The sequence below is a fragment of the Microtus oregoni genome, unplaced genomic scaffold, assembly GCF_018167655.1.
Source record: "Microtus oregoni isolate MIOR12 unplaced genomic scaffold, Mior012 000003F_ref0000135, whole genome shotgun sequence".
NCBI lineage: Eukaryota > Metazoa > Chordata > Mammalia > Rodentia > Cricetidae > Microtus > Microtus oregoni.
This window is the reverse complement of record NW_024543062.1, coordinates 21,505,819-21,527,807: the sequence shown is the minus strand read 5'-3', so window position 1 is coordinate 21,527,807 and position 21,989 is coordinate 21,505,819.

The following is a 21,989-nucleotide window of genomic DNA, read 5'->3' as shown; positions in this document are numbered from 1 at the left end:
CATAGGTAAATATAAAAGAAATACATAGTCCATAAGCATGGACAGGCATTTCACAGAGGGGTAAAGGTCCAACCTTGAAAAGAAGGTTACAGAAGATGTGATGTGGGGAGAGGGCTCCCAGTGACCTGTGCCCTCCAACTGTGAACAGTCTCTCTGCTGTGTCACACTCTACAGAAAGCCCACTCACCCTGTGGGGTCAGAGTGTACTGTGAACTATATAGACAGGGTCAGCCCAGCTCACAGGGGCTGATGACCTCAGCAGACCTTTCCCTGAGTGGGCGCGATGCCACCAGCCTATCTCCAGAAGATAACAGATGTCCAAGCACTTTACCACGGAGAGGTGATCCAGGCAGGCTCACTCCAGGGAAAGGAGGCTCAGGACACATTCCATTAAAGAATTTCACACTCTCCTTCCTCCCAGCTCTTCTTTTTTTCTATCCCCTAAACAGAAATATATTTAGCAACCCTATCTAAACCCTCTCCTATCCTTAATTTGATTAAGGAGCTGAGGGAAAAGAACCGAGATGGGGGAGGTGGGAGGGGGTCGGGACAGGGTGGCTGAGCTGCGCAGTGATTAGGGAGCGGAATGCCCATCTCAGGCAGGTGAGGCTTAAGTGTGGACAGCCCCAGTGCCTCCTGGCACTCCATAAAGAGGCACAGAGGACCAAGGGACGGAACATTTTATCAGGGTATGCTTTTCTCTAGGAGAATGTGGACCAAACCAGGGAGGTCAAGCTTCAAGGATTAATGGAGAGAGTAATAAAGGGCCCGCCTGCTTCTTTCCCAGCTCTCTCTGCCTTCAGGCTTCAAGGCTTCCCAGAGGCTGCACATTCTGTTTAGAGTCTGGGAGCTTTAATGGCTACCTGTCTGTCTGTTTGTCCATCTCTGGTGCTGGAATGGGATTCCCAGCCATATGCAGTATATAGGTCGGTGCTCTACTACTGAGCCACAACCTTATTCTCATGACATTTTATTTATTTATTTATTATTTATAGACAGTGTCTTACATATCCCAAGTTGAACCTTGATATGAAGCTGAGAATGACCTTGAACTCCCAATTTCCCTGACTTTATCTTCTGAGTGCTGGGATCATAGGTATGGACTACCACATCCAGTTTATGCAGTGTGGGTTTCAAACCCAGGCCTTTAAGTTCCCCTTGGGCACGTGTTTATGTCCATGCATGTGCCGCGGTGCACGTGTGGCGATCGGAAGACAACTTTATGTCAGGTTTAACCACTGAGCCATCTCCCCAGCCCACTTTTTCCTGTGGATGTGCTTGGCTATGCATCGCCACAGTGCATGGATGGAGATGAGAAGACAGTTTTCGGTAGTCAGTGCTCTCCTTCCAGCATGGGCTGGGGGAGTCACACTCGGGTCATCAGGCTTGGCAGCAAGTGTCTGCCTGTGGAGCATCTCGCCAGCCTCTTTCTATTTCATTTTGCAGTAAGGATTCATTGTCTATGCTTCCCAGGCTGGGCTTGAACTCATGGTCTTCCTTCCTTGGCCCCCACAGTGCTGGATTTCCAGGCCTGAGTTACCACCACTGACTGGCCGTGGAGTGAGAGGAGGGGTGGGCAGCAGGGCGGAGGGCAGAGGAGAGGAGAGCTTTCCCACTACTTCTCCATCAGTCTGTCCTCAAGGACAGGGACTTCACCTTGTTTACCCTGGACATTCCCTCCAAATACAAAGCCTGGAACAAAGGCGATGTTTCCTGCAGGCACTAGTGGTGTCTGATAAATTTGGCTAAGCAGCCTGAGGCCAACTCAGGGAGGATTAAGTGAGAAACATTTGTCCAGTGATCTCAAGTTCAACCTGTCACATTGCTGGGCTTCAAAAAAAATACCCACAGAAAACAGTTCTGCTGGCAGGAGGTGTCAAAGGTAAACAAGACCTTGGGGCAAGTCCTAGGAGGGGCTCCAGCTCCCCTCGTGGGTTGAATTTGGACCTAGTGGCAATGAAGAGGCTGACATACATTTCCCAGGATTTCCTTCTATAGGGACATCTCAAGGTCATATCTAAAAGTCCTGGGGTTACCCAATGCAGAAGATGGTAGGAGCTGGGTGGTGGGGGCGCACGCCTTTAATCCCAGCACTCGGGAGGCAGAGGCAGGCGAATCTCTGTGAGTTCGAGACCAGCCTGGTCTATAAGAGCTAGTTCCAGGACAGACTCCAAAACTACAGAGAAACCCTGTCTTAAAAAGAAGGAGGAGGAAGAGGAGGAGGAGGAGGAGGAGGAGGAGGAGGAGGAGGAGGAGGGAATGAGAAGACAGTCACCAGGACAGTTTCCAGGGCCTGGAGAGGAGAAAGGAGTGAGGTTAGGGCTTGAAGTGCAGGGACCTCGCGGAGCTGGTCTCTCGGAAAGGAGAACTAAGGCTCTTCCAGGAAGGGACCTCAGGCTTCAGCATGCCTCCCGTGATTAATAACTACCTCACTGCCTCACCTCGCTGTCTCCCGCGGCTTTTGGGTGGGGATCCTCTGTAGCCCACAAGGAAGGCAAGAAAGGGCAGAAAACACAAAAGGGCCCCCGAGATCCAGGGCTGAATCCAGGACTTCCTGGCCTGCACTCAGGGAACCACAGACTTTCTCCGCATCTCCAAACAGTCCTCCGTGTCTTTATTTGAGCTGCTTATTAACCAGAGGACATCGGGGCACAGGAACAGGAGAGCTGGGGCCCAGGGCCAGCCAGTATAATCCAGGAGCAGTGTGGGCAAGGCTGAAAAGCCAGCTGGGGCACTGGACTGTGGTCTTGCGGCTCCTGGGGACAGCCAGGGGAACCAGGGTCCTCCATCAGCAGTGCATGCCCATAGAAGGGAGGAGAGTACCCTGAGTGGCTCTGGGGCAGCTGGTGGCACACTCCCTGACTGGGATGAGGTGCTGGACTTCCCTTTCAGAGCTGCACTTGAGGGAGGCTCCTCCCGTCTGTAGAAACACCTCCCTGCCTGCCCTCAGCTTCTCTAAGAGACTTTTAAAGAAAAACCCTGAACACAAATGCCCCAACCCCAGGCATCCTCTCCCCACTCTCCCAGCAAGCTGCTGTGCCCATCCCAACCTGTAGAGTAAGCAGTTCAGCCAGCTGGCTCCTGGGGTGGCGGGGGTGGGGCGGTGGGGGGGTTAGGGGTGTGGGGTGGTGTGTGTCCTCACATCAGAGATGCAGAGCACCCCATGCCTGAGGTGGTGTGGTGTGTGTACCGACACATGTGTTAGCCAGGCTCCAGCTAGGTCTTGGGTTTCTAACTTGTATCAGTTGTGTGGAGGGGGCCGGGTGGGAACTGCTCCCCGTTGGCTTTTCTCCACAGCGAGGGTGACTGGAGGGCGGGAGAGCTCCGAGTGGCTGTGCTGCTACCAGTGTCTTAAAAATGACGATGTAAGCATGGCCCCAGCAGTCAGCCTTTGGAGCCCATGGGGACCAGAGGAGAGAAGCTGTCCTGACTTACCCTCCACCCTATGCTCTGCAAACAGGAGACCCAGCCTTCATCTATCACTTCAGAAGCTAAACAACTTCCTCAGACAGCGTCGAGGAGTGTAAATCAGGAGCCGCAGCGTCTAAGAAGCCTGTGTACAGCCACAGCCCACAGTGAGACTTGTCCTCTGGTTCTTCCCTCCTGATCTCACAGGGAAGGGGGCTAAGTCATAGTCGCAGTGTGCGCGACCACACACAACTTCTCTGAACCTCCATCCTCACTTGTGAGCGGATTAGCGCTGTGCCTAGTTCATAGGTATCATCGGGGGGAGTTAAACAAGGTGACACCCTCGGCATGATGGGACACGTCTGTAATTCCAGTACTTAGGAGATGGAGATAGGAAGACCAGGAGTTTGAGGCCAGCCTGGGCTCCTAAAACCACAAACACAAACAAAAAACCCCAACTATCACAAGAATAAAACAGAGTTCAGGTAGTGGCTCTGCATAGTGTTTGCTGACTACCAGTGGTTAGACACTTATCATTTCAGGGCTGAGCCATCCTCAGACAAATAAGGCAAAGCAACAGCTCTCAGATACCCATCCCAGCCAGAAGGCTGTGGGCCAGGACCTCAGCGATTCCTAACGCCCCAGCCTGCTTTCTCTTGCTCTGTCTCCAGCTAGCCGGTGCCAGGCCTGCCTACTCCTGGCAAACTCTGTGGCCTCCAACTTATCTGAATTCTCGAAGAGAAGCCCAGTGGAGACTTGGACCTGCTGGAGGAGAGACAAATCCAAGCCCAGATGGCAGTGGAAGACTGTCAATCAGCTCAAGAGCACCCAGCGAGCCCTGTTCCCACAGAAAGCTACTTTTTCTGGCAGGCCAGGGAGCCGACTTTTGTTAAAAACTCTTCCCTCTCATAAAACTCCCACAAACAAGTGCAGCTCCCCAACTAAACATGTCCGGGCACGATGGCTTTCCTGTTTTAAGATGATCGGACACCATCGCTTCCACTAGGACGGCACTGTGTCCCACTGGGGAAGGAGATCTGGGGTGAACCAGCAGGTTTCTGCCTGGTGTAGCCATGCCAGGACAACCTGACGCATGTAGCACAGGAGCCAGGCAGGATGGGAGAGGCAGCTATGAGCACAGCGACCTTTGTCCTGTTTGCTCTTGGAGAGGGCTGGCGTGCCAGCACTGCCCTGTTCTCCCAGTGTCTGCCTGGGGCTCTGGGCTGGTCAAATGTTCTCTGTGCCTGAGGCAGCAGTGTGACTTTGGTGGGTGACAGAGACTTCTTTAGGCAGTTAGGACACTGTGGCTTCTCTGTGGAGACACTGTAGGGACTGGACGCAGTGTGTGTGCTCCTGCCCCACACTGAATCCCTTCCTCCTGGCTCTTTGCCAGCTGAAGGCTTATCATTAACTAGTCACTTAGGTAACCCGTGTCAACCTGGACACTGTCCCTGGGAGGAGCAAGGGCCGAGGGGCCCCGCGAATGTACTGCACAACCTTCTTGACCCTCCCCAGCTCTGTCCTCTCTTTAGCCTCGCTCGCTGCCAAGTAAGCGGTTGTGTTGAGGATCCCGGTGAGGCTGCCTGGGCCTCTGGTTCCCAGAGCTGGACACAAACATGGAGACGGTGGTACCTGTCTGATGGGAAAGTGGGGTGCTCTGCTCTTCCCTGCCTAGCTTTTTGCCTGAGTCTTTTTTTCTTTTTTTCCTTTTTTTTTCTTTTTCTTTGTTTTTTTGCTTTTTTTCTTCTCTTCTCTCTCAATCCTGAATGAAGCTACCAGGGCGTCAGACATATTGAGCTGGGTAAACCATTTCTCTTGGGAGAAGCCTTTCTTGAGCTTCTCTTTCCTGTTCAAAGCTAGACCTGGTTCCCATCCCCTTCGTATCGTGGAGGGCACTGCCTCTGGCAGGTCTGGCTCGGCTGCCGGGAGAGCTCTGGAAGGTCAGAGGGGGGCACCTTTCCCTTTCACAAATAACCAAATCCAGCCCCCATGCTTGAGGACGTGGGTGTATTAATAGCAGATGTTTTGTTTTCCTACTCCGGTGCTTGTCCCTGCGCTCGCACAGACGATAAGAGCGCACAGTGTTCTCCACCAGCCACCCTTCTGCTCTCCCCCCCCCCAGAGGCAAGCTGGGGGCGTGCACTCCTCTGTTTAAAGCCATCGCTGAGGATAAACGCTGAGAAAATAGACTTAAAAGTTTATATTCGGTCTCTCTTGGCTACTGTTGCTGCTCAGCAAAGAAACTCTATATTGTTTAAAGCCTCCAGGCGAACGGGTTGCAAGGCAACCTTCAAACAATAGAAAATACCCCAAACTAAAAATAAGACCGTGAAGGCATGGGAAGCGTGGTGGTGCTTTGGTGAAATCTCCCTGCAGTTAAGGCGAAGGGGAAGGCCGTCAGGTGGATGCCTAGGTCACATCACCGTGTGAGCCATTTATGCCCTCACTGTTGCCCCAGGCACACTGTGCTCCTCTTCCTGAACTTACTGTCTTCCCAGTGACCACAGTCCCCATCCTCAGATGCTTCTCTGTTCTCGGGAAAGTTCCTAAGATTAATAATCTATGGACATGTCCTGTAATCTCCCATCCCCGAGAAGTCCCGTGGAGGTCCCTAAGAAGGAAGAGAAGCATAGTGGTCTTGGGAAAGGAGGAACACTACTTCTAGGCCGGCCTGGACTTACACTGAGACCCACACAGACAGAAGCAAAGCAAAAGAGAAAGCTCAGAAAGAAGAAGCACAGGGAAGAAATACAAGCTGGAGAGAGAAGGAAAGGTAGGACAGGCCGAGGCCAAGCTTCATTGTGACTGGTCACACGGCCAGAGCAGGAGGCTCCAGTCAGGGATTGGATCTCTGTATTTTGAGGAAGGAGGAAGGGGCCTCAAGTCAAGAATGTGGTTGGTTGCTTCTTTAAGCTGGAAAAGCAAGATGGATGCCCTTCAGAGCCCAGAGAAGGAACACAGCCAAGCAGACACCCTGGCTTTTGGTTGGTAAGACCACTTTGGATTTCTGGCCTAAGAAATTTAAGACAGTGTCTTTGGAGCCTGTCCTGGAACTAGCTCTTGTAGACCAGACTGGCTTCGAATTCACAGAGATCTACCTGCATCTGCCTCCCGAGTGCTGGGATTAAAGGTGTGCGCCACCCCCCCCCCCCAAAAAAAAAACCAATGTCTTAAACAGTCAAGTTTGGTATAATTTGTGTGGCAACATCAGGAGACAAATACAATGTCAGGAGACAATACAATATTAAAAGTAGAACCAGATGGGGGGCAGGAGGGGGAAGGTGGAGGGAGCAGGAGGAGGGGAGGGAGTGGGAAGTGGATTTGGCATGTAAAATGAGAAAAGATAGTTTTTAAAAAAAATAAAATAAAAATAAAATTAATTATAAACAAACAAACAAACAAAAAGTAGAACCCGTGGCACTCTGATGAAGTCAAGAAACCCACAGTTTGTTCTTCAGCACACTACACTTCAGGACCAGACCGGGAAGGCAAAACTTGTCCTCCACCTCTGGCACCTTACAGCAGGTGGACCCCCAGGGACTGGCCCCGGGCAACCATGCTTTAATAGTCACCTACAGTAATAAAAAGGCTATGCTCTCTCTTCCTGCCTCCACCTCACAGCTGTCCTCTCACCGGCTGCCAGGGCAGGCTGGTCAATAGATTATCTTCAGCAGCTGGGATGCTGTATTTTCTCCCATAACTTGTGACCCATCCAACTAGTGACCCAGAAACAGATCAGACTGGAAAGGGAAACCAGAAGTTAGCAAAACAAGTCACCTCCACTGCAGGCTGCCAGCCAGCAGTCACTGCGGATTCTCCCGGGCCTCTCTGGAAGGAGCCATGGGAGGGAGACCTGCAGGCCTTCTCCGGAAGCAGGCTCACCTTTTCTCAGTCTGCTCGCTGACTAAATGCCTCCTAAGGACTTGCATAAGAGAGCCCATAAAATCCTCACCATCTCATCCAAAGCAAGAGGAAAACACTGGCTGTCTGGAGCCCCCTGTCTTGGATCATAATTTACTTTGTTCTCCCTACATTGCTAGGAGACGGGAGCCATCAGTCCTCTTGTATTATCTGGAGCCCCGAGTAGTGGAAAGGGTGAGTAGATAGCCAAAGGCACGCAGCAAGTCAGACTGAACCGAAGCAGCCCCACAGGGCCCGGGGCTCAGGCTCGATCCTGGGCTTTGGTTGTACAGGTCAGTGGGGTGTGGCCTCTGGGTAAGCGGTCCCAGTGGAATGCAGAGATATAAAATCATTAAACCTGTCATTACAAGGCAAGCAACTGATGTCCCAGCAGAAAGATTTTCCAGTCTCGGGAGGGCTCTACATTGCTTTGTGTCTAGGTGTGCATGTGTGTGTGTGCATGTGTGTGTGCGCGCGCGCGTGTGTGTGTGTGCGTGCGCACGCGCGTGTGTCTGGAAGGTAGTCAGGGGAGAAGTGATGACACTAAACCACTGTCATCGGGTCAGGGTAAGTGTGCTCTACACACAGACACAAACCCACAAGGAGCTCCCACCAGTGTCAATGCACCTCCCTCCCTAGCTTCTCTCAGCGCTCCTGGCTTTTCCTCCTCTACCATTCTTCTGAGAGATCATGGAATATAACTTCAGGAGCAATGCTAATAGACTCCCCAGAGTCATCGCCAAGGACTGCACTGCCTAAGACTGAATAGCTGCTGAGCCTCTGCTACCGGAGCAACCAGCACCCACAACTGGGTACACAGGCGGAACAGCTCAGCTCAAGGCCATCAGTCTGCTGACCTTTCTCAGAGACAGGCTTCAGGGACACTCATTTCTGACTCTCACAAAAGGATGCCCCTTTGTTTCCTGTAAAAGCAAGAGAATGGAATGGACTTGATTTCAAAAGACACTGTGAGTCATAAGTATGACGGGTATGCCAGTCAACCCAGGGGGCTCAGAGTGGGCAGAGCTGGACTGGGCAGAGGTGGAATCAGTAGCTGATGTATGTAATATATGCATAAATATATATATGACCACACACATATTCCATATATGCACACACCCAATAACAGAATAAATGATACCAAGACTCAATCTCAAAAGATGCAGAAAAAAATACAGCACACCCTTTTAGGAGAGAGACACTCAAGGATGTCTACCAGACACTCCAAACACACATCTTAGCTAACAGTGAAAGATGAACAAAGACATCCAAGTTCAAAACTTCTGCTTGACATTGTTCTGCAGGTTCTAGCCGGGGCAAGAAAAATAAACCAGCAAGTGTTGGCAGCCTGGGTTGGTGCCCCAAGCCTGGGATCCGAAGATAGAGGCAGGAAAATCCAACACCCAAGGTCAGTTCAAAGCTAACCTGCATGAAATGCGACTTAGTTTGTTTGAAAAGACAAAACCAAACCAGACACCCAAATCAAAACTTCAACCCCCCGACAAACAAACACAAACAAAACACAAGGCCTGCTGGCAGAGGTGGGAGAAATGGCAATCTTTATAGAGCGCTTCACTGGTGAGAGGGTAGCTTTGAGAAACTGAACACAGAGTTACCCCGGGACTCAAATGCCATGCCTAGAGGGCAACCTGCTAAGAGAAACAAGCCATTCAGAAAAGGGCAAAGGCTGTGAGATCCCACTTACAGAGAGTACCTAAAACAACCACACTAACACAGAGAGAGAACACAGCGGGGTGGTGTGAGGGGAAGGCAGGGATTGGTTATGTAAATGGATACACAGTTTTTACAAGAGGAAACGAGGTCTGGCCTGCAAAACAAAGCAATGTACTTCCCTGAACCCTAACTTCAAAGTAGCTAAGGGGCCAGGCATGGTGGTTCAGGCCTTTAATTCCAACACTCAGGAGGCACTGGCAGGAGGTTCTTGGTGAGTTGAAGGCCAGTCTTAAAGAATAAAATAAAAATAAATAATATACAATGTAATATGTGAGATATCATGTATTATATATTATACATAATATTACACATTATATATTATATAAATAAATTAAATTAATAAAGAATAAAATAAAATAAAAAGTGGTTAAGAGGCTTGAAGAGCTGAGTTTGAACGCCCGACCACACAGGTGGAAGCAGAGAAGAGACTCTACAGAGCTACCCCCACCTCCGAGCACACACTGCGGCATGTGCACACCTGCACTAACACGCACATCACACAGTCCTATCATTTAAATGTGCAGACAGAACGTAAGCGGTTGTTCAATACGGGGGAACTGGGAGAAGCAGGAGTGATAGCTGCCGGCCGCGGGTTTCTCTTCAGGGTGGGTGGTGGAATATTCTAGAAATGAATGTAATGATGGTGGCACAACACTCAACAGATTGGGGGCTGGCTAGATGGCTCAGCAGGTGTGGGTGCTTGCGGCTGGACTTGTGCACGACCCCCGGAGACCACCCGCTAGAACTGAAATTGTCCTCTGGCCCCCACAGGAGGGCTGTAATACACAGGCCCATCCCTCACAATAAATAAATAAGTGGGGGTTGGGGGAAGGAGAACTGTCGGATCACTCGCTTAGAGGCCCAGAACAGAACGGAGTCTGTTTCTTTTAAACCCCAGTTACTATTAGGCTGGTACTTTTCCCTCTTGGTGAAGGGGTCATGAGGCTGTTGCTGTCACAGAAAGGGGAGGCGTGCTCTCCACAAACAGGAATAAAGCTACCTCAGCTGAAGCACTCAGAAGAGTGGCTGTAGAAGGGATGACACCCAGTGCCAGAGCCGTGGTGCGAGAAGCTTCCAGAATAGTTGGGTGGGCCAAGCCCTGGGCAGAATGCAGGGGCCCACCAAAGGACTTTCAGGACGTTCTACACGGCTTAATCACTTTATAAATCTCTCTTGATTTCGGGGCATTTTAGAGACCCACACGTGCCTTTTGATTTCTTTTTCCATAACTTAATTACACGCTGGGGGAGTACGATAGATGCGATCATCAGAGTGTTTACTTTCGGAGCACTAGGCCTGGCGGTTGGAGTTTACAGATAGAACAGACATAGAACGGGCAGTGTCGGGCAGTATCCGGCCTCAGGAACGCGGATGAAATGGAGTATGTTGAGAGAAGGAAACCAGCCAGAAAAGACAGAGGATGCCGGTTGCGAGGTGCCTGCGGTCAACATCAAGATGACAGAAACCGACAGGGTAGGTGCCAGCAGGGAAGGAGAGCAGGAAAGGGCTGCTGGACCAATCTCAGCGCTTTCGCTCCTGCAGGATGGAGTCTGCAGGGTTCACGTGCTGCAACGAACGGGTTCATGAGAGACTGCTGACGGGGACACTGAGAGACAGGGGAGATGCCGCCCGGACGGAGCTCAGGTCATTAGCTCAGCACTTGGGGGACAGACTTTGAGGCCAGCCTGGGATATGCCTGGGATATTTTGTTTCTGCCACATTTTAACAAGATTTAAAATACAGCGCCGAGCTAAAAGCCTGAGTTCACTTTATTGTCATTATGACTGCCATGGAAAGAATTCTTAAGTGTGATGACCCTGCTGATGTGTTTATCTTTTTAAATTTTTTTTTTTTTACTCGTGATGGAGCTATGGAAATAGGCCACTTGGTTTAATTTTGTGATTATTTTTTACTTCCTGGTTCCTCCTGATTATGCAATTCTGGGGTTACAAATGGGTAAAAAGGAAAAGTTCGTGTGCCAGCCTGATATTTTTCATGGTATTGCACTAAAGAGGAATGAGAAATGTTTTCATTTAAATGAAGATTTAAAGCAGAATATTTATGTATGCCTGTACTTGCATAAGGTTATGTGTACCATGTGTGTGCAAGTGCCCCTGGAGGTCAAAGGTCATAGGGTGTCCTGGGACTGGAGCAGCAGTGAGCCACCCGATGTGGGTACTGGGAACCCAACTCAGATCCTCTTCAAGAGCCATGTCTCTAGCTCCCACATCAAGATAACTTTTGACAAGGTCTCCCTATGTAATCTGGCTGGCCTTCCACAGCCTAGGCAGGACTAGAAGCTGATGTGATCCTCCTGTCTCAGCCTCCCAGGTTCTGGGATTACAGGAGTACCACCTATGGTCTACATAATGTTCCCATAAAAAAAATTCTCTTTAAGTAAATTTGAATCTGGGGGGATTCACAACTAGGTAAGGTATCTTCTTTCTTACTGTACTTCAGACATATTAACTGAAGTTATTTTTAATTTTTTTACAATTTATTGCTTTTTATGTACATTGGTGTTTGCTTGCCTGTATGTCTGTGTGAGGGCATCAGATCCCCTGATGAAGGAGATCTGGAGTTACAGACAGTTGTGAGCTGCCATGTGGGTGCTGGGAACTGAACCCAGGTCCTCTGGAAGAACAGTCAGTATCTTAACTGCTGAGCCACCTCTCCTGCCCCTGGAACTATTTCCTCTTTCAATAAACCTAAGAGGTCACAGAACCCATCTTGAGTAGCACACAAAATCTTGCTGAGATTAAATTTTTTTTGTCACATTGACCCCAAAATGTAACCATTTTCCCAAAGGACAGGTATTCACGAGACTTGGGGCAGAAGGTGAACTCTGGGAACAGCCACTTTCTGTCACATAACACACCATGTGGCTTCTGAGTTGCCACCCTGCCTTTGAAAAATACCATCCGGGCACTGCCGAGTGTCTTAAAGACACAGTCACATTCGCGGTCTGTGAACTTCCTCCTAAGCCTCATGGCTGTTCTAGTGTTAGATTTACACATATTTTTAAGATATTTTAGTTTTAGCTATGTGTATGTTCTTAAATCAGCATGTGCACATGTGTGCAGGTGCCTGCCAGAGGCCAGAAGAGTGCTGGAGTTACAGAAAGTTGTGAACTACCTGATGTAGGTACTGGGAGCCAAACTTGGTTCCTCTGCAGAGAACTACGGGCTCTTAACCACCGAGCCGTCTCTCCAGCCCCAGATTTATATATTCTTGGATGCTAAGAGTCAGTGACTAAGAGTTCAAAGTTCACAGGCCACATTATTGCAGTGCTTTTCATCCTGTGATTCGAGACCCCTTTGGGGGAGTCGGGATCAAACGACCCTTCACAGGGGTCACTTAAGATCATCAGGAAACACAGGTATTTACATTATAATTCATAACAGTAGCAAAATTATAGTTATCAAGTAGCAATGAGATCATTTTATGGTTAGGGGTCACCACAAGATGTACTGTATTGAAGGGTCGCAGCCTTAGGAAGGCTGGGGACCATTGCTCTATCAACTTTTACCACGACAGTCACAGTCTCTTCAATTTTTTTTTTTTTTTTTTTTTTTTTTTGGTAAATTCTGTGGTAAGATCACTGGCTGCCTCTCTCTGTGGCAGCGGGTGGATACAGATAGGTGTTTCCATGTAGGATGCAAACTCCCTATAAATACCAGGGGTTAATTGGGCTGGGGATGTAGCTCAGTTGACAGAGTCCTCGCCTAGCATACATGAAGCCCCGGGGTTGCATTCCCAACACCACATAAACCAGGCGTGGGGAAGCAAGTCTGAAACCTAAGCACTTGGGAAGTAGAGGCAAGAGGAACAGCTCAAGTCATAGTGGGTTCAAGGCTGCATGACAGCCCCCCACCTACCTAAAAAACAAACAAACAAACCAACAAAAAACCTAGAGATGATTTTGTTGTTGTTGTTTTGTTTTTGTTTGTTTGTTTTGAGACAGGGTTTCTCTGTCGTGCTGGCTGTCCTGGAACTCTGTAGACCAGTTTGGCCTCAAGCTCACAGAGATCTGCTTGCCTCTGGCTCCCAAGTGTTGGGATTAAAGGTGTGCGCCACCAATGCCCGGTCCTAAGATAATAACATTTTAATTATAAAGCTACCTTACATTTACTTTCCATCAGGCTAGCCAAGAAATTGCTTGTTAGGGAATCTGCAGTGAGTTCTCACCAACTGGGGCCGCACGCAGCTGTGCCAGGATAACTACAGTTTGCTTGGACAGGGCTCCCGGCCTCACCCACCAGTAAGGATCATGTTCCCTGATTTAATTCTGTCAGTGACTCCTTGGCCATAGAAAGATTTGTTCAAGAAAGCTGTTCCTTTGCTTTTTACCAATATTTATTGACCAAAGGGGCTCATCTGCCTAGTAGGCCCAGGGACTCAGTTCCGCTTTTCCTGTGCTTGTAATCCAAAAGGTCAGACAACAATGCAGTCAGCACACGAAACAGGACTTGGGATGGCTGACCTTGTTTTCACTTGTTGATTGTTCCTAGGTGACACCCAAACTGTACGACTCAGTCCTAGCTCGCTCATCCACTGCTCTGAGCATCTGTGTGTGCATACGATAGTAAGGACCGTGCGTGATAGTCACAAATGGACACCTGACAGGAATACGTGATGAGGTACAGAGTCCTCCGTCGTCCTGGGACCCACAGGACCCACCCAGCTCCACCCCCTCGAGGGTCCGACAGGCTCCTAGGAAATCTTCACCAGCCTGAGACCTGGGAGGGAAGGAAGGTGTCAGGAAAGAATGTTAATGCTTTTTCCAGAAGCTGATCTCAAAAGCTTGGCAGAGGGAGCAGAGGCCACTGAATATTTATACTCACCCTGATTAAAAGAGCTCACCAAGTAGCTCCGTTGTAATCCTTTTTCTCCCTTTGATGCTAGGAATCAAGTTTAGGGCTTCACACATGCTAAGCACATGCTACCACTGGCTGCTTCACGCTTAGCCTCTTAGCTTTGTTATGAAGAATACATTACTTAGAAAAACAAAACCTCTGTCTTTCATTGTTTATTATATATAAGTTTTCTAGAAAGGATACTGGGAGCAAAACTGCAGATAATGACAATCTGTGAGATTATAGATGATCTGTTTATTTGGTTTTTTGAGACAGGGTCTCACTGTTTAGCCCTGGCTGGTCTGGAACTTGCTATGCAGACCAGGCCTGGCACTAGCTCTTGAGAGCTGGGCTTAAAGGCATACACTCTCACACCTGGCTAATTACAAATTCTTTAAACCTATGTTATCTACAAAGATACTGTATCGTTCACACCTGCCGGGGCAAGCTGACAACAAACAAACGGGGCACTGTTGTACTCAGCTGATGGAAATACAAATTGGTATCAGTTTCGGAGCAGTAATTTGGCCCTATTTACCTATTTATTTATTATTTTGAGACAAGATGCTCCTTTTAAATTTTCCTCTTTTTTTCCCCCTGGTTTTTCGAGACAGGGTTTCTCTGTAGCTTTGGAGCCTGTCCTAGAACTAGCTCTTGTAGACCAGGTTGGTCTCAAACACAGAGATCCGCCTACCTCTGCCTCCCGAGTGCTGGGATTAAAGATGTGCGCCACCGCCGCCCAGCTCTAAGATATTTTTATTAGTTCTCTAGGAATTACATACCTGTTTTGATCATATTACTCCTCCTCCAGCTCTATCCAGCTACAGCTTCCTTCCTTACCCATCCAAACAGGATGCTCTTGAACCTATGATCAGTCCATCGGCCTCACCTCTCGAATACAGGCATGTATCGCCATGCTCCATTTCTGTTAGAACTGCACTAATTTTGGACTTTATTAGTGTGTATGTGTGTGTGCATGCAGAATAGGTGCTGTGACACAAGTCTGGCAGTCAGAAGACAGTTCTGAAGAGTTATTCTCTCCTACCTCGTCACTGGAGCTGGTGATCCAACTCATGCTACCAGGCTGGCTTGGCAAACACTTTATACACACTCCACCATATTGCTGGCCCTGGTTTTTTGTTTGTTTGCTTTGTGAGGCATGGTATGTAGCTCTGGATGTCCTAGAACTGCTCTGTAGACCAGGTTAACTTTACACTCACAGAGATTCTGCTTCTGCCTCCGGAGTGCAAGGATAAAAGGCGTGCGCCACCATCACCACCATATCTGGCCTATGACCCAACATTTTTTTTTTAATAAAATATTCTTTGCTATGTGGACTTGGTTACACAGAACATGCATTGAAATCAGTTGTCAATGGGCACGTGTCTTGTGGTCTTGCACACACTCAGAGCTGGACAGGCATCCTCAGGGATTTTGCTCCTTTTGGGGGTTGGTTTATTGTTTTTGAGACATAGTCTTGCCATGTAGCCCGTGTTGGCTTCAGACTGCTAGTCCTTCTGTCTCAGGGTCCCCAGAGCCGGCTTACAGGTACACACCACCACATATGGCTTCGTTGTTTTTAAATCTAGAAAACATTTCTGAGAGGAGGTCCAAAGTCACAGAGTAGCTGTAGGGAGCCGTGTACATGGGAGAAGCTCTGGAAAGTCTGAGTAAGAACCAGTCAAGACACATGAACAGGGAGGAAAAATACAAGCAAAACAATAGCAACAACAAACCACCACCAACAACAAAAGATGCCCTGGCTGGGAGATCGCCCCGCAAGCCCGGGGACCAGAGTGTGGCCTGCAGCACACAAATAAATAGTAAGGTAAGTAGTAGGGTGTGGTGGTGCACACTTGTAAGGTCGGCACCTGGGCAGTGAGCGCGACGCAGATCCTTGGGGCTTGCTGGCAGCCAGGCTAGCCTGAAAATGGGGAGTCGAAGGTCCCATCAAGAAACCCCTATCTCAAAAAATAAGGTAGATGGTACCTGAGGAGACATGAGGAAACAGGTTGACCTCTGGCCTCAATTTAGATGCACACAAGAGCAGGCGCACTCAACACTCATGTGCACACCCCCCTCCCCAACATGACCAAGCCTATATCCACCCATACAATTAAGGAAAAAAGATAGAAAGGTGCTGAAAAATTAACTTCTAAATGAGCAAGCAATATCTGCTTCCTTAAGTAAATAAATACGGACTTCGCATCAAAAGGCTGAGATAAAATACACAGGCACAACAAGAAAAATAAAAACCTTTGGGCTGTAGAAATAGCTCAGTGGTTAAAAGCACATGTTGCCCTTCCAGAGGACCTGGTTCTTATTCCCAGCGCCCAGTCATGGCTCACAACCATTCAACACCTTCTTCTGACCTCTGAAGGCACCAGACACACACACGATGCACAAACATGCAAGCAAAACACTCATACACATAAAACAAAACAAATAAATCTAAAGGAAAGTTTTAGAAATCATTGTTGGGCAGGGCTTTGGATGTTTAGGTAAACCAGATTCTCCATCAATCTGCAGGCAATTGGGTGGGTCCCATCCCTGGTTTCTGGAACTCTCCCACTGTAAGAAGGCTGACAGAGAGGTGCTCGGTCTCAAGCAACAAGCACTTGTTGGACATGAGAATCTGAAAACAGGAGAGCTAGAGAAAAAAGCCCTGAAACCAGCTTCATAAGCACAAACCGCCCAGGGTGTCCTAAGTCTCAAGCCTAAAGTTCTGTTGTTGTTTATTCCAGTGCAGGGGATGGAACCCAGGACCTTGTGCGAGCAGAACAAGCCCCCACTCGTGAGCCACATTCTCAGCCCTGTATGTGTTCCCAGAGAAAGGATAAGGACTGAGGACGTGGTTCAAACTGTAGAGCACTTGCCCAGTGGCTGTGAGGCCCTGGGTTCAGTGAGAAAATAGATATTTCTGAAAACACTTGGCAAATTTACATTTTTCTCACTTCAAATAAAATCTACTCTTCTTCTGAGGCATTCTCTTTATGAAAAATTTCCTTTAAGCACTCCAGGTCCTGGGACATTTTGTAGATTATCTCTTTATTTTCTTTTCCGTATTACTAAAATCACAGTTCCAAAGTTATGCAACCGGAGGAGTCTCTCGAACCAGGAAAAGCAAACTTTACTGCCCCCCCCCCCCCCCCCCCCCCCGCATACAAATCAATCAGCTCGGGCACCATGAGCTCTTATTTGCTTAATCGGGTCAGCGTCGTGACTTTAGCAACGGCCCTGGTTCAACATCAATACAATCATGGAAATGTACACAGAGCAGTCACCATGCACAGCCTGTTTTTATAAAGAAGTAAAGGATTAAAGAAATGTTTTCAGCTTCTGAGTCAGGAAATTACAAAGTAACACTGGTGTAACCATCTGCAATAATTAAACTCTTGGGATGAGTCCGTCATCAGATGGGAAGCGTCATCTGTAACAGTACTGTAGGTAAGAGTTCTGTGTTGACTTTATATCCGGTCAAGATCATTTACCTTGTGGCTAACAATTGACGTAAAGCTCGATTCCAAAGCAAACAGCAAGGAATTCTTGAGCACAAGCTATCCTTTAAGTATTGCAATATGGCGTCTTTATTTCCACGTGTGGTATGGGTGTGCACAGCATCTGAGTGGAAGTTAATGTACTGTGTGTGCAGGAGACTGTTGCTCACAACATAACCATCTCTGTAAATGCTCTGGTTGCCTGTAACACATTAGGAAACTGTATGAAATAGAAGATAATACTGTCCCTGGTGATATGCTAAGTAGGATAAAACAATAATCAAACTGTGATTATTTGCTTAAAGGTAAACACACCTTCTCAAGAAGGCTGTCTACATCATGTCTATATCATGTCTACATCATATGTCTACATCATGTCTACATCATATGATGGGGGCTGGAGAGACGGCTCCACGGCTAAGAGCACTTACTGCTCTTGGAGAGGACATGGGCACCCACATGTAGGTTTGCACTCCCCAGTACCAGGGGACCCAGCAATCTCATCTGACCACTGTAGGCCCCAGACACAAATATACACAGACATACATGTAGATAAACACTAAAGCACATAAAATAAAAAAGAAATAAATCTGAAAAGAATGTAAAGGCCACGATAACAAACTAAAAATGCCTTCAAAATACACAAAATAGCCTTTGAAAGGATGTCACCATAGCAACAGTATAAACCATCCCCCTCCATGGGCGGACTGCAGGTACAGCTGAATGCCAACTGGCATTCAGGCTGGGGCTGGACCAGCAGGGCTTCTACTGTCATCTGGGACAGGTGGCACTAACCTTAGAAGGGGACATTGGTGCCTCCAAAGTCTTCTTTTAGACCTTACATCAAGCCACAGTGAACTCTGGCTTCAAACCAAAATTTGAATGCCAAAAAGCAAAGGCAAAGGGTTAAGGTTGGCTGTTTTTCATTTCTTAGAAGCTAAAATATTTTAAAAACCAAGGACAGCTCAATTTAGATCACCAAAGGTACTCTGATGAAAAGCAAATGTGCTCCGGACTGTATTTTGAAGTAGATGGTTAGGAAGCTAATATAGAGTGTATGGCTAAATATAATCCTCCTTTAAAGGCAGAACATATTGCTGGGGGAAAAATGTCCTCCATTCCGGGACTTACGGCACAAAGTAACTAAAATGTTTTTCCATTTGGTGACTTTGCAGTGTTGGGGAGTATCATTCGGTAGACCCAGGGAGAAGTCCTAAATTGGAAAAGCAGCTGGGCCCAAGGTCATCTCCCGTGTTTCCAAATATATCTTGAAACAAATGTAAGAAGGGCACTTTGCTGAGTGTTATCTGGACATATATAGTTTCAATCAAATTCTGCAAGAAGTGTCAGAATAAAAGCCGAACATTTGTTTGACATGGCCAAGTTCCTGGCAAGTGGTCTTCTTGATGGCTGAGGCTCTCCCTGGCAACTGGGCAATTATTCCAATGAAAACTCTCCCGGCTCTCAAGGGAAAGAAACCAAGCACTGTGAAACACCAGCTTTGATTTTTTTTTAAACACAGGAAATCATATAAACTTATAAAAATCTCTCCCAACAAAAATATCTCTTTAAGATAATTGTTCCTCAGCTAAATTCTTTAGCATTATCAAATCTTTTTTCACAAACCCAAAACGGTTACATACAATTTTTTTAAAAGTGTGGATGATACCTCCTTGAAGTCTGGATCTTTGTCTGGGTGTAAAACTATCTCCCAATATAATAAACAAATTAGCCAGGCAGTGGTGGCACACACCTTTAATCCCAGCACTCGGGAGCCAGAGGCAGGCAGATCTCTGTGAGTTCGAGGCCAGCGTGGTCTACAAGAGCTAGTTCCAGGTCAGGATCCAAAGCTACAGAGAAACCCTGTCTCAAAAAACCAAAACACAAACAAACAAACAAATTAATTGGCCGACTGTCTGTAGCTCCTCCCCACCCCCAGTTAAGCCCAGAGATGATCATGTGCTCTTCTCTACACAGTGACCCTCTCGTTCTGTCCGCAGTCACAAGGAAGCTGGACAGTGAGAACCAAGATGCCGACAGCTGCTGCTTACCCCAGAAGGCCCTCCCTCATGCCCAGTGGTGCTGGCTTGTACCCCGGGTCATTCTCTTCTGGAGGCTCCATGTTCCCCATGGAGTCCCAGCTCCTCTCCAAGCCAGATTCTACGCGTGCTTCCAGGAGAGGCCAAAGCACGAGCGTTGTTCTTCATTGGGTTGGCCTAGGTCACTCACCCAAAAGGGCTTTCTTCCCTTTGAATTCTAAATTGATCTTTAACCCCCAAAGGACTGCAGCGCCCTCCACACGACATAAAGGAAATAAACTAAATCATAAAACAAGCGTCTGGAAGTCCAACAGAGTTCTGCTCTCCGTAATAAACTTTGAGAAAATCTGGGGTACTTCTGCTTATAGGCGAGGGCAGCACTGCAAGCACTTCTATCGCTCACACTGGTGTCTAGACGCCATGCTTCTCCTACTCCCTTGGCTCACGGGGCAGTGGGCACCGCAGTACATTGGCTCCAGCTGTCCTCACTGTCTCTCTTATCCTCCAGGCCCAAGTCAATCCCGCCTCTCGGCTGAAGCCTCCCCACGTTTCTTACATCTTCTGGTCTCTCCTACGTCCCTGGTTTTGTTTCTTCTTTTCTCTTCTCTTCACTAGCCTCCTCCTCACTCCCAGGGTGGTATTGAACTTGAGCTGTGGACGCTCTTGTCTCACTTGTTCCAGCTCTCAAGACCCAGGACAGCAGGCATGAGCCACTGCGCTAGATCCAGATCCCAGATTTTTTTTTTTTTTCAGAGTGAGCATAGATTTAGGAAATGTGAGAAAGAACTCCAGATCACTGCTTTGGCTGGCCTTCCACAGCGCCAGCATTCTGAACACTGGTAATTAGGTCTGGATGCTTAATGTATTTTAAGCCAGCAGCCACACCTTTTCTTTTCACGCGCCTTTTCATAGTCAGGCTGAGGGTCTCCTACGGATACGTGAAGCCAAGGAGTGCCAAATAATCCTTTATACTGTATACTGTGTCCTTTCTATATATCATACGTATGGTAAATTTTAACTGAATACAGTAACAAAATATAATTAAAGTCATATGCTGTGATAAAAGTTATTTAAAGCTTATGAACTATTAGATGACATTTTTCATTTATAATTTTGGAGTAGAGTTGACCAAAGGTAAGTGAAGCACCAGACAGCAGACCTGTGGGTCAGCAGGGGCCGGTGCTCAGAGCAGAGGAGCTGGGCACAGACTGGTGCCCTTCCTCTCCCTATCACAGGATTGGCAGCCGGGCCACTCATGGAGCCCCCCTCTCACTTCTTTAAAAAGGTTCTCTAACTTTATAAGCAGCACTAAGCAGAATTTAACGCAGATGATAGTTCAGAAACAGACACTAGCTTCTTTACAAATAAATACCGTGTATAGAATGGGTTACTTGTTGAGGCAGCAGTTTGGAGCGCAGGTTTTGGACGCTGGCTCTGCCACTTATTACCTGGTCAGTCATACTGGGGAAGTCCCTGTGCGCCAGCTTCTCCATCTATAAACATGGAAGACTGTCCTACCTCACTGAGAATCACCTTGGTTCCCGCACAGAAGCTTCTAGACTCTGCAGGGCATATCCCCGGCACTCAGTAAGGGTTCAAGTACTTTCTTCTTTATCATCATGTCTGCAGGCTCTGGGAGATAAAATCTGCTCATTTGTTTAATTCGCATTTTAAAAAAGTCCATGTGCCTGAGCTCTTTAAGGAGGGAGCAGGTTCCCTTGTGAGGAGTGAGTGACACTGTGGCTGCAGGAGCAGAGCAAACCGACTGGGCACCGGCTGGCAGGGCTCCCTCAGAGGTCGATGTCAGCCATTCCCGGGCTCCTCTCAGGTACCAGAGCCTGGACTCTGCTGATGTCTATGCTAGCTCCCAAGTGCAGCCTAAGTAGCTCCTCACAGGGACCAGCAGTTCCATCCTCAGCTGGAGTGAGAAACAGAACCCTGCCATTTCTCCCTGTGTTCTGAAGAGTGAACTTCCGTAACAGTAACCAGCTCAGTGACGGAAATTGTGAAATCAGCAGTGACCAAGAAAGTACTTGCAGTTTGCCAAAAGAGGGAGCATGGGAGCAGAAAGCACGTGTTTGTTCAGGCCTCTCAAAAACTACTTATTTGGACTCTTAGTTTTATTTTTTTATTTCTTTTGCAAGGCCTGGGTAAGAATAAACCATATTCTTACACAACAAACCTGTTTTTGTTTTTGTTTTTTTAAAGACTACAAAGTCAGACATCAAAACACACAGATCACCTCTAATGATCCTTCTCTGCCCTCCCCAGACAAGACACTCACCTCATGCCTGGCCACCACAGCGAACAGCTCTAATTAGACCGCCCTCATTTAGGGCAAGGGAGGGAGGTAATGCCGCCTGTGACAAAGGTGCCGATCTTGCCCTTTTCTGGCTGCTGGAGGCTGCCTGGAAGACGGTGCAGTACATATACTCCAGACCTACCTCACCACAACACGGCCAAGCTGTGGGCAAGCAAGCTCAGGGCAGGCTAATCCGCAGGGCCCATTACCTGCTCCCGAGGCAAACTCCTTCCTGCCAAGCAGGAGGCATGAT